Below are 12130 nucleotides of genomic sequence, written 5' to 3'. Positions count from 1 at the left end.
TGGTGTCCAGGACCATGATGTACTTCTTGTGTTTCAGAATTATGCTTCAGGTCAATAACTTTCAAAATCTGGAGAAAATTAATTCCAATATGGTGAACAATGAACTGCACACGATTACTAAGTTGTGAAGAAGTTGTGATGGATGGGGGAGCTCCCCAGCAGACCCTCTTTCTAAATGCCTTTAATTTTCATTTCCCACGGTCTAGCCCATCTGGCAGTATTGTGATACTGGTCATAACCCGTTAAAGCTTGAGCTGTTTAATTTTCTGAATAGATGAGTCCTCAGTCACTGTGATCAAAGTTAAATGTTCCTCATCTGAGGACTCCAGTACCCTCTGCCTGAAGCCTGGCTGCCAGCCCAGCCAGGGTGCTCCTTGTTCTATTGAAAATCTGAAATCCTACGTAAATCTCACCATACTTGTACAGGAGGTAGTATCTATATTCACTCTTCATAATTTTCCTGTGGTTAGCTTTATTGTAAGCTTGATTACCTAATATTTTTTCTATCCACACTTTCTTACAAACAGGGTAAAAGAAAAAAAAGGGGGAGGGGGGAGAGAAAAATATTGTCTTATCAGGAGTATCTTAGGTGAGGATTTGGGGTTCTTTTACCTGTAAAACAGCCTAGGTATACTTAAACTATGGCTATGAAGAATAATTCTGATCTGTCTTAACATTGCTGAGACAAAACATTGATTTCTCCAAAATTTTCCTTCTACTTAGTGAGTGGCTCTTGTGTTAAGCACTGACATTACAAAACTATAAAGGGGAATGGTGCATATTTTCCTGTGGCCACCTCACACTGGTGTGTGCCCCCACTGTGTGGGGCACAGGAGGGCTTTTCTGTGTGCAGGGGCCACAGTATTGCTAGCAAGGTGGAGGGGCAAAAGATGGACATTAATGTTTGCTGCCTTTGTGTATCTTTAAGCTTCAGCTTAAATAAAATAAATAAATAAATAAATAAATAAATAAATAAATAAATAAATAAATAAACAAACAAACGGAAAGCAGTTGCCAAGCATCATTAACCACGCCAGCATTGCAATCACTACAATGTGCTTTCCTCAGTGGTTTCTTTCTGCGGGATGAAAAATTTACATTGTAGAGTCACTTTAAAATAAGAAAGAAAAATCTCCTTTTTCACATTTTGGCATTTTTTTTACTGTATGGGAAAAAAATGTTTAAGAAATATTGTTTGTGTAAGTCTGCAGAGAGACTGCATCAACTTTGCTCCTCTTTCCCTGTATTGATCATGTTGAAGTAAGCTAAAAAGAGGAAGAGGGAGAGAAATAGCAACTTTAAAATGCTTGTAACCTTGTTCTTCTTACATAGTGGGATTAGTATGTTTGACTGAGTAAAATACCAGTATCTATTAAGACACGCTGGAGTGAGGCAAAATGTCTACATCCGTCAACTACATCTGCACAGAACTGTATTTTTTGTCAATGCCTATTTGGCACATCTGGCCTCAACAGAGAAGATTATTTGTAGAATATGGCTTTCGCGGATTTTCTCAAAGAAAGAAAGTCTGAACATGCTCTTGCTTACAAAAAATAAGCATAAAAATAAATAAGCAAAAAATAAATAAAGCCATAGTTTTCTGATGCTTGGTCTTTTCTAATACATTCTTCGTGATGCTTCTTTAAGGTATGGCAAGAGTTTATTTTCCCTCCTCTACCAGCCTAACTGCACCTGGGCATGTGCACAACCTGCACACCTTTGCCTTCTCCATGATTTATGAGAGTTTTGGTTGTAAAGCATCTGGGGCAAAATGTAACAAAGGATGTGAGGGTACAGTACATCAGTAAGGAATTAAATCTACGTCAGGAGGCTGGGCCTGGATGCATGATATGCCGAGGGGACCAACCCAGGCCAGTTTAAGATGGAGAGCTGCTCAGGGGAGCTGGCATCCTGTGTGCTGACAGCCAAAGCTGCCATTTTGTGGTGAGGAAGGTTTCTGGTGTCCCCCAGGAGTGGTCAGGAATAGTTTATACACTGAGGCAAACAGAGGTGTCTGTTGGATAGTTGTTTTTTGTAAATGCTTGTCTGTCTGCACTAACACCAAAACTATTAGCTCTGTGGTTGCCGTTCACCATATTCCGGGTGCAGGAGCATTGGTTTAATCGGAGGTGTTATCAGCCTGCTGGGCACTCTCCTGCCCAGCCTCCTCAGGCTGCCATGCCGAGCCAGGCCTCAGCTGCAGAGCCTGCTGCACAGACCTTGCCCTTCAGCACAGACCCGCCTGCCTGGGCCACACCGGCATGGGTGCAGAGCAGTGGTCCTGCCAGCCCCAGCCCCACACCAGCACGTTCAGACCAAAGTATGTTTCTCCTGACGCCAGCATCTGCTGGCCTAGATAACCACACGTGCTAATGGTTCGTCGCTGGGCTTGGGGTGGCAGTGCAACCCAGCGAGTCAGGGAACCGCTGCTGCTCTCCAGAAACAATTCCCCACAGCAGCCACAGAGGGTGGGGTCTTCATACTTCCGATATGTGTGTGTGTTAAAATTTGAGAATTTTAGAAGGATTGTAAGCTTATTATGAGCATTTTGCATATCAGTTATGTTGCTGCACGGGTGCTGCAGTAACCTGGATGCCACTGTCCTCCCCAGCTGCCTCTCTGCTCCTGTCCCATCAAAATAACACTGTGCTAGCACCTGTTGATCCTGTGTGCCACTCTGATTTAGGGTGCTTGGATGAAAATACAGGTCTTTGTATTGTGACCTAATACAGGTCTAGGGTCACTGGAAATGCTCCTTGCAACTGCAGCCCCTCAGCACTCTTGGCCTTATAGATGCTGCTGGCTACAATTTTAACTTGTAGGTTCAGAGGGCTGTGCATGAAACAGAGGCCTCCATATGTGTTAAAACTGTTTTACACCTCTACTGCAAGTTGCTTTCCACAGATACTCCCCCGTCGGGTCTCGCCACAGCTGCTAGCAACACAAAATCACATAGCAAAACCTGGCTGGCAGCGGTGGCGGCTTCTTGGAAGTTGATGCCTTGGTTCGGGGACAATGCAGCAGAGGGACTGTGAGCACTGTGGGTGCCCCTGCACCCTGGGGAACAGCAGACACTTGAACTGGTGTCACCAGGGCCGCTACCAGGGTTGGCGGTGCAGGGCCAGCATGCACCCAGCCCAGCAGCTGCTGCCACATCCATCTCAAGGGATCGATGCTATGCTTCATGTCAGACCCACTCGCCTTGCCCCAGCCATATGGCAAGGAGCATCGATCACTTCTAAGGGGCTGCTGTCGTGGTAATGGCAACTTTATGTAGGATTTCAGAGTGAGCAGGCACTGGGCTTCCTACAGGCTGATGCTGTTTAAATTTTTGTTAATGTGTATATCCTTCAATTAGGCTGCAGGGTGAAAGGTTTCCATTTTGGCTGTAGATGATTTCTTGCTGAAAATCTTCACAGAACTGTTACTGGGACTTGAGCTCTAAAAGACCTCTAAGCTTTTTTTTTCCTCTCTCTCTTTCTCTCTCTCCTTCTCTCTCTCTATCTGTTCTTCACTCTTTCAAAACCAGGATGTGTGGGGTTTTGCTGTTGCTTTTCTTTTTTCTTTTTTCTTTTTTTTTCTTAAGGTGCAGAGACCCACCTTCCCAGTCTGCATCTGAGCAAGGCAACAGGGTGCACACCCTGTGTGCCATCTCCTCCAAAACCAACCTTTTCCCAGGCTTTCTTGGCAGCACAAAATGTGCACAGCCTCCAAATTTCTCCCTGAACCAGACATCTCAATAAGCTAAGCGTGAAGAATTCCGTTATTAAATATCTTCTGCAGAAAGGCAGTGGGGCCGTGTGCTCTGCCCTGCAGCCTGGAAATGCCTGAGAGCAGAATAAATCAGTGCTGTCTTGGAGCGAGGTGACCTGAAACAACATTAAAACAGATCTTGAAATTGTGGAAAGGGGAAAGACTTTGCATAAGTTCATAGTCACTGCTGACTTTTTTGTTTTGAATAGATTTTCATCAGTAAATAAGAATTTCACTGAGAAACTATCTGCTCAGGTTGTTGTTGTGGAGGCCAGGTTTTAACACCATAATTACTGCTGTATCGAGAGCTTTCCTGAATTTCCTTGTGTTGTTTTTCATATTGCCTAATGAGTGTGACAAAGAGATTTCTCTGAAAATGCTTGTGCAATATTGATTATAGGAGGATAATTTTAGGAATGTTTGTTAACTAGAACATGTTTTCTGTTGTGTAAAACGTACTTTTTTCTAAAAAAAACACTGTGTAGTGACTTGTGATTCTGTGGCCTGAGGATGAGTTTTTCTAAAGTAAAGGGTGTGGGAGGGAAAGAGAGAAACTAACTGTACCATGATAATGAAGGGTGAGTGAGAGCAATGTGAAGATTGTTGACTCTAGTTGCCTTGAAATAGACTTACAAACAGCTCAAAGAATAAATTTAAATACACATGAATAACAAATGCATTAGTCACATTAGGGTTTAATGAAGTGTTTGTGAAATAGCAGCTTCATAGGACTGTCCCTTCAAGAATAATTCACTAAGATGGATCTGACAGCACATTCTTGTTTTCCTTTGTCTGGTGTAGAGGCTGCTTAGGAAGGGCAATGAGGACAGGGTAACCATCATTGCTTTAGGGTTAGCAATCAACTGCAGAAAGAAAGATAGACTTTCTGTGGTATCTGTGCCTTGCCAGATGCTATTTTATCTTCAGTTATCTTATAGAGGCCATTAAAATTAACAGCAGAGCCTACACTGAGCTCAGACCTTCACACAGCTCTTGGTAGGAACAGTGCAAGGAATAGGGTGGCAGGGGCAGTTGTTTCACAACAAATGAACACTGCCAAAGAGTTACCTTTTAATCTCCTCAATGCCAGGCAAAACACTGCCTTTTCTCTTCCACTTCAGACTCCTACTCACATTGTTGTCTTCCCCGGATGACCTGTGACTAGGGAACCTGTGATTCTCCGGGGACGAACACTGGACAACACACCGCACACCCATACCAGTCACATCAAGGTCTATCAGGTACCCAAGTGTGGCACAGGGTATCAGGGAGTCAAACACTCCAGTTTCCAGGTAGGAGAAGACCAATGTAGAAATTCAATCAGCAAGCCAGAAGTCTGGCTGGACATCCAGTGGGCAGAACTGCACTGAGCAAGAGAAGGGCCTGGTTGCTCTTGGGTTTGGTTGTGACCACGGGTAATCTGCATGGGTGTGATGCTGTCGTCGGACCAGACAGAGTTGTCATCTGAATGGGTCAGGTGCCTAAATACCACTGAAATGGGCATTTTGATTTAACAGCTGAGGTGCTTTGTTGCTTCTGAAAATATTGCTGGCAGCTTTGAAAATCTTATTGTAGCTGTTCTGTACACCATGTTCCAAGCTCTGTAAGGTGTCATTATAGCTCTTCCTTAATAGGTTGGAGAGCTGGGCGATCACCAACCGCATGAAGTTCAATAAGAGCAAGTGCCGGGTCCTGCACCTGGGACGGGGAAACCCTGGCTGCACGTACAGACTGGGCGATGAGACGCTGGAGAGCAGCCTAGAAGAGAGGGATCTGGGGGTCGTGGTAGACAGCAAGTTGAATATGAGCCAGCAGTGTGCCCTGGCAGCCAGGAGGGCCAATCGTGTCCTGGGGTGCATCAAGCACGGCATCGCTAGTAGGTCAAGGGAGGTGATTGTCCCACTCTACTCTGCGCTGGTGCGGCCTCACCTCGAGTACTGTGTGCAGTTCTGGGCACCACAGTATAAAAAGGACATGAAACTGTTGGAAAGTGTCCAGAGGAGGGCTACGAAGATGGTGAAAGGCCTGGAGGGGAAGACGTACGAAGAACGGCTGAGGTCACTGGGCCTGTTCAGCCTGGAGAAGAGGAGGCTGAGGGGAGACCTCATCACAGTCTACAACTTCCTCGTAAGGGGGTGTCGAGAGGCAGGAGACCTTTTCTCCATTAACACCAGTGACAGGACCCATGGGAACGGGGTTAAGCTGAGGCAGGGGAAATTTAGGCTTGACATCAGGAGGGGGTTCTTCACAGAGAGGGTGGTTGCACACTGGAACAGGCTCCCCAGGGAAGTGGTCACTGCACCGAGCCTGTCTGAATTTAAGAAGAGATTGGACTGTGCACTTAGTCACATGGTCTGAACTTTTGGGTAGACCTGTGTGGTGTCAAGAGTTGGACTTGATGATCCTTAAGGGTCCCTTCCAACTCAGGATATTCTATGATTCTATGATTCTATGATTCTATAATATTACATAACAAATGCAAGCAAAATAGTATCCTCTATTGCAAAGGTAATGCAAAGACCCTGCTTTACTTCATCTTGATAGTTTGAGTGGGTTTATTGATTATGGCATTTCTGAGGACTATAGACTTAGAAATTAAAAAAAAAATGCTGCAGAAGTAAGTTTAAAGGTACTCTGGGTATATCATTAGTGTCGCATACTTGTTGGACCCTTGTATTGACTGCATTAAAAAGCTGCAATGGCTCAGATGCTGAGAATATGGCTGCTACTCTCTGCTTTGATTGTCTACAGAATTTGAGAATTGAATATTGTTCATATTTGAACAATGTCCTGCATCAAAGGTGCATGCAGCAAAAGTAAATGGACGAGCCTATGTTTGCTATGTATAAATAACGTTTCTGTCCAAACAAATCATTCTGTGGCAGCAATAACTTTCTGGGTATGGAAATATTGACTGATGGATGTGTGGCTTCTTCAGAATTATCACTTGCCTATGTGTAATAATGCAGAGAATATAGACAGTGCCTACTGTTTGCCAATGACTGGAAAAGTAATTCATGTTGTAGGTTACCTTTGTGGGTTTTTTAACAATGAAGGCTGGACTGGCTTTATGCCTTCATTAAGAAATAAATCCAGTGCAGACAAAAAAGGGTGCTGGATATGTCAGCCTCTGTACCGTTATGTGCCAATTTAGCCAATATCGTGTCATAAAATCTCTCTGCAGCATGAGAATGAAAGAATTTAGAGCAGGTTCTTTTCCTCGGAGTCTTTCATAAAAACCTCAACAAAGCATAACTCCAAATCTTTGCAGTTCAACCTATACTGCAAAAAGGGAAAAGTACTTTTGTGCATATGTGTAGTTTGTTATTGGGGAAGGGGAGGGGAAGGATATTTTTACCTAAAAGTGCTGAATTTTGCTTGAATTCCTTAGTTCATTTACTTTGCTGGACAGCAAGTTTTCTGGAGAAAAAAAAAAAAAAAAAAAAAAAAAAAAAAAAAAAAAGAATTGTAAAAGTACATAACAAATATGCTATGCTTTGTTATCTGAATCTGTAAATCAAGATTTGTCCTTGTAGAAAGTCTGAGAATATGTGTGAGCTCTAGCACATGGGATGTCTCTACATAAATCTCCCTTAGGTTAGAAAGCTCTAACATTAACAGAGGACCTAGTATCTTTGGGGAGCATAAGCAAGCCTTTATGCAGCAATGAAAGTTTTTGGACAAAGATGACCTGTTCAAGATCAAAATCCAACCTGCTTCCAATTGAGAGAATTTGGCAGTAACTCTATTTTAAGTTGTTCCCTTTGTATGTAATGAAAACCCTCACTAAAACAACAAATAACTAGTTTCCAATGTTTACATCATCACAATCACAGGGAGGACTGTTCCTTAAGCTATTAGCTACTTTTAAAATGCAAATGCTTCAGTGTGTTTGATACAGTAAGATTTTTAGGATGTGAAAAACCTACTGCCCAATGTCTAACATCATTGAACTGATCTTTTGCTATGCCGTCTAGCTGCCAATTGCAATGTTATAAACAAGCTGCCCATTCTTTCATATCTGAAAGGAACAACATCCATAATGGGCCTCCCAATCTCCGTTTTATTTGTCTTTTAGTAAAAGACAGGTTTCAGCACAGGGCACAGATATTATTTTGCTGGACCTGATTTTCATTTCTTTTGGGGAGGAGGAGGAATGGGACAACTCCCTTTATGATGGAGAAGGCTCCTGCCAACATTGCTGGAGGTGTTCTTAGGGCATAGAGAGCTGTGTCCAAGGGCATTCCTGGAGAGCATGCCGCAAAGATCAGATCAAGAAATATGTTTTGGAGCAAAGAATTATAAAAACAGAATGACAACTAACATGCCATTTCCCCCAGTTCTTTTCTTCTACCTTCTTATGTGTTTGCTTGCTATTATTGTGTTTCTTACAGAATGGCCCATTTCACTACTAATGGTAGGAAGCCTTCACCTTTCAGATACTATTATAAATTAAACATATGAGGGTGTTTTAGCAGTTTCATCACCTGCTGAGGGTGTCCTTGATGATGCACTCTAATGTGTGTCCTTCAGGAAGTGGGGAGATGTCATTCTTGCACGTTATCTCTCTGTGTTTCCTGTAAGGCTCGGCATGTTGGTTGGGGTAAACAAGGGTACACCCAGACTGTTGCTGCAGGTTACTACACGTTTAAATAGCAGGTAGTTCACGCTGTTTGTGTATGAAGTTTCAGTTCCTTACTAGAGTACCAAGTCTTGAAACTTGGCTTACACACTTCTGCAGTACTTGGGAAAAGGCATGTTTCTCTAGGAAAGGTTCCTTAGGCAAATAAATATCTTTATGCTTTGATTATAAATTCTGTACGTTTAATAATGTCTGTTGACAGGGAATTTCAAATAAAACTAGAGGAAATGCAAACAGTACTTGTTCCTTTTCATGAGAAAGTTTCTAAGACCATATAAATAACTTGTTAGAAGATCCCTCTCAGCTAACAGACCTCCAGAAATCAGGGCACTGATCTGTAAACTTCACATCTTTTTTTTTTTTTCCTTAATTTTAATTTCCTTAATTCCTCTATTATTTCCTGGACAAATAATAGAATCAAGGCTTTACTGCCTCTCCATAGATGGTAAGCACTGGAGAGAATGGTAGAGGCAAAGAGGCTGTCCCTTGCTTTGTCATGCCGAGAATGTCACCGTTCGTGTGCAGCCTAAACCTTGCATTAATCTCTGAACTCTGCTGGCTTTATTTCCACATGGACAGGGAGCTTGGGCTCTGGAGTCCTTCTTCCAAAACGGTGCAGCTGCATCAATATCACTGATTATTGTATTTTAGATCCCATGTAAATCCCATGTGTTCTCTTGACAAATAAGGATTTTCCTCTAGGCTCTGCTCAACGTACTGATGCACACAAGCGAAGGACCTGTGCACATCACAGTCCCTGCGATACAGCTGTCACATTGAGAGTACAGGAAGAGGAGACCTGTCGCTGCTCTTTTTGCAACAAAGAATTCAGAAGTTGCAGAGAGGAAGCAGTCAACCTCTCGGCATTGTTACCTAATTCTCCACCCTTCTGAAAAGAAAAATAAACAGCTAAGTCTGCTCAAAAGGCAGCGATGGGATGCACAATTTCCACCTTGGTCTGCGTTTTCAGAAGACTCCCCGGTGGTTGCCACTAAGGGCTTTTGAGTTTCCTTTTTTACATTTAATGTTAGAGGAATAATATTAATGGAGTTTGAGTTTTTGTTTGCTCATTAGGCAGTCAGCAGGAGCTCACTTAATGGAGCACAAACTCACAGTTATTACATTAGCACTTAATTATTCGGCGCTGACATCGCAGCATCTTCACAGCAGGCACCTTTGTGAGTCGAAAGGGGTGCGTTTCCCTTCAGCTCCGTACATTGATAGCAAAATGGGGTAACAAGAGGGGCTGGAGGCCGTGCTGGAGCGGACTGATCCTGCTTTACTGAATGTAGCTTGTATGCAAAAAAGAGGCCCTCAGCACAGAGCTTGAGCCACGGGAAGTTATTGTGAAATAGGGCAGCTACAAGGAAGAGTAATCAGGGGAGAAGAGCTAGCAGTAAAAATGTCACATTGCTGTACAACTGCAGTCACCAAGATATTTTTAGGTTGTTTAATAGATAGAGAGGAAGGGAGGGATGGGTGTTTTTGCAGCGGTAAAAAATTGCTCAGGTGAATTTCCTGATATCTTAATTATTGTGTTGATCCACAGGTAAAACAAACACCATGAAGCTGCTGATTTTCAATGAGCTAGTTTCTAGTAGAGCCTTCTATGGAACTCTTGGGGAGTTAGCTCATTCTGGAGTCTTTTCCAAACAAAAAAACATAGAATGCGTAGGTGACACAAGCCAGGCTATCCCATCTCTGCAAAGCAATAGTACAGGAGATTGCTATTTTCTAACCAAACCTTTGAACTTTTTTATGGTGTAGCTTTAATATTTATCAGGCATAGCAAAAGCTAGAGGCCATGAGGTGTATGATCTGATCAGATCTGACGTTGTATTTAGTACCTGTTAACAACTGCACTGCCAAAGCCAGTCATTGTTCAGGCAGTAATATCAGGGCCCTGGTGAGTTAGGGTGAGATTCGATGGTGCTTAGCTCTGCAAAGCCACACTCCGGATCTGTAGAGAAAATGTGGAAGAGCAGAAGGAAAAGAGCCAGGGATATTTTGCTCAAGATTGTTTGTTGTTCTGCGCAGAAGAATATGTTCTCTCAGTGCTTTCTCATGGGAAAGGGAAAATCTCTTTGGGCAAAATTGTCCTTTATGGACATGGCTGGCAGATTTGCCTCTGGTTACTCAGCAGCACATGACTGCAGATAAGTGACTACTCTGAACGTAAGGGAGCAGCTTTTGCAGAGAGTCCCGAACGCAGACCATGAGGCATCATAGCGCTTCAGTGTTAAGATTGTACCTTGACTGGGGAATTTGTACTCGCCGTGGTGAGATGGAGACCTGCAAAGTTTGTAGCTATGACTTCACAGACTATGCTTGTTGCTGTGAGAAGCTGAGATATTTAGAGACAATTTTAAAGAGTGATGTGCACAGGCAGAAACAGCTTTGTCCTGTTAATGTTATCAAGGTGCCCCATGCTAGCTTTCCTTAAAGAGATGCCTTCATTGGAAGTTTAACCTAGATGATTGGCATTTGGGTGTAAGCACCTGGAATAGCTAAATTCAGGTGTAAGGAACTGCACTTTAAAGCTGGAGTGCACGGTGTTATCCTAATTGATCTTTTGGGACTTAAGGCATTCTGCAACCACAGTATCTTCTTAACATCAACTCAAAGTCATCTAACGACTTCTTTTTTCTCTCCCTGCAATTTTTATTTATTTTCATAAAGTTGTCCAGCCACATGGTTTTTAAAGTTGTCCAGCCTCATGATTTTAATTCACTTATTTAGTAAACCGTTTCTGGCTTTCTGTCTATAGCTTTGTTCCAGTGGAAAAAAAGCTATAAACAGCAAAGGATGGTAATGACCTGTACCAGCAGCTGGCATGAATGCAGATCTATTTATGAGAAAAGGAGGAGGTGGCTGATAAACCCACGACGTACTCGGGCAGTCCCTGTGGCCAGCCGCCCATTACCTCGAGAAATCTGAGCAGCTTCGGCTGCGTGTGGCTGGGCTTTGATAGCTGTGTACGACTTCTCCAGCTTTTTAGACCAGCAGGTGTTAGCTGTGCCACAGCAGGAGATAGACAGAGGTCAGGCCTGCCACAAGGAGGACAGGAAAATGCAGCTCAGGGTTGTCTGCCTCCCCTGGTACTAGCCGTGATCGAGTCAGTTCTTAAGTGCCACCTGGGGAAATCTGCCACGTAGCTGTCCGTGCGTGGTGAGGAATAAAGGAGGATTATATACTGCAGCCATCAGGGCAACCCAGCTAAAAGGTCTTCTGGCACCCCTCTGAGTGTACCTGCTTACCCCGTAAAGAGTTCACTCTTCACCTGTAGGAGTGACAGTAGGACGGTTGTGAAGTGGTACATGCCAGAACGGTGCCAAAGCACACCAGAGATGCATCACGAGGTTTTTATCATTCCCACCTATGTGAATAATGCTTTTGTTTTTTTCTTTTTGCAGCTGCTGCTTTTCAGAAGTCAGTATATGTTATCAGTGGATGGGGAAAACCACTAAGCGGAGAACAACGCTTAATAACGAAAGTGCAGAAGTGAGACCAGCAGTGGTATTTTTCTGACTTTCAAGTTTCCCACAATGTGCAGAATGCCCCCCGAGTTTTATGCTTTGTATTTTGTACCTCCACTTTGCCTCCCACCTAAAAACAGAACCTTTTATGTTCTCTTTGTTCGTTCTGCTCTGACGTCAGGCAAAATTGTGACTTGTGGCCTTTTAGGGTTGTGACCAACGTTTCCTAACAGCGCATTAGCCCAAGCTATTTTATGCG

This window comes from Aythya fuligula, chromosome 2, assembly GCF_009819795.1.
Source record: "Aythya fuligula isolate bAytFul2 chromosome 2, bAytFul2.pri, whole genome shotgun sequence".
Classification (NCBI taxonomy): domain Eukaryota; kingdom Metazoa; phylum Chordata; class Aves; order Anseriformes; family Anatidae; genus Aythya; species Aythya fuligula.
This window is presented reverse-complemented; position numbering follows the sequence as displayed.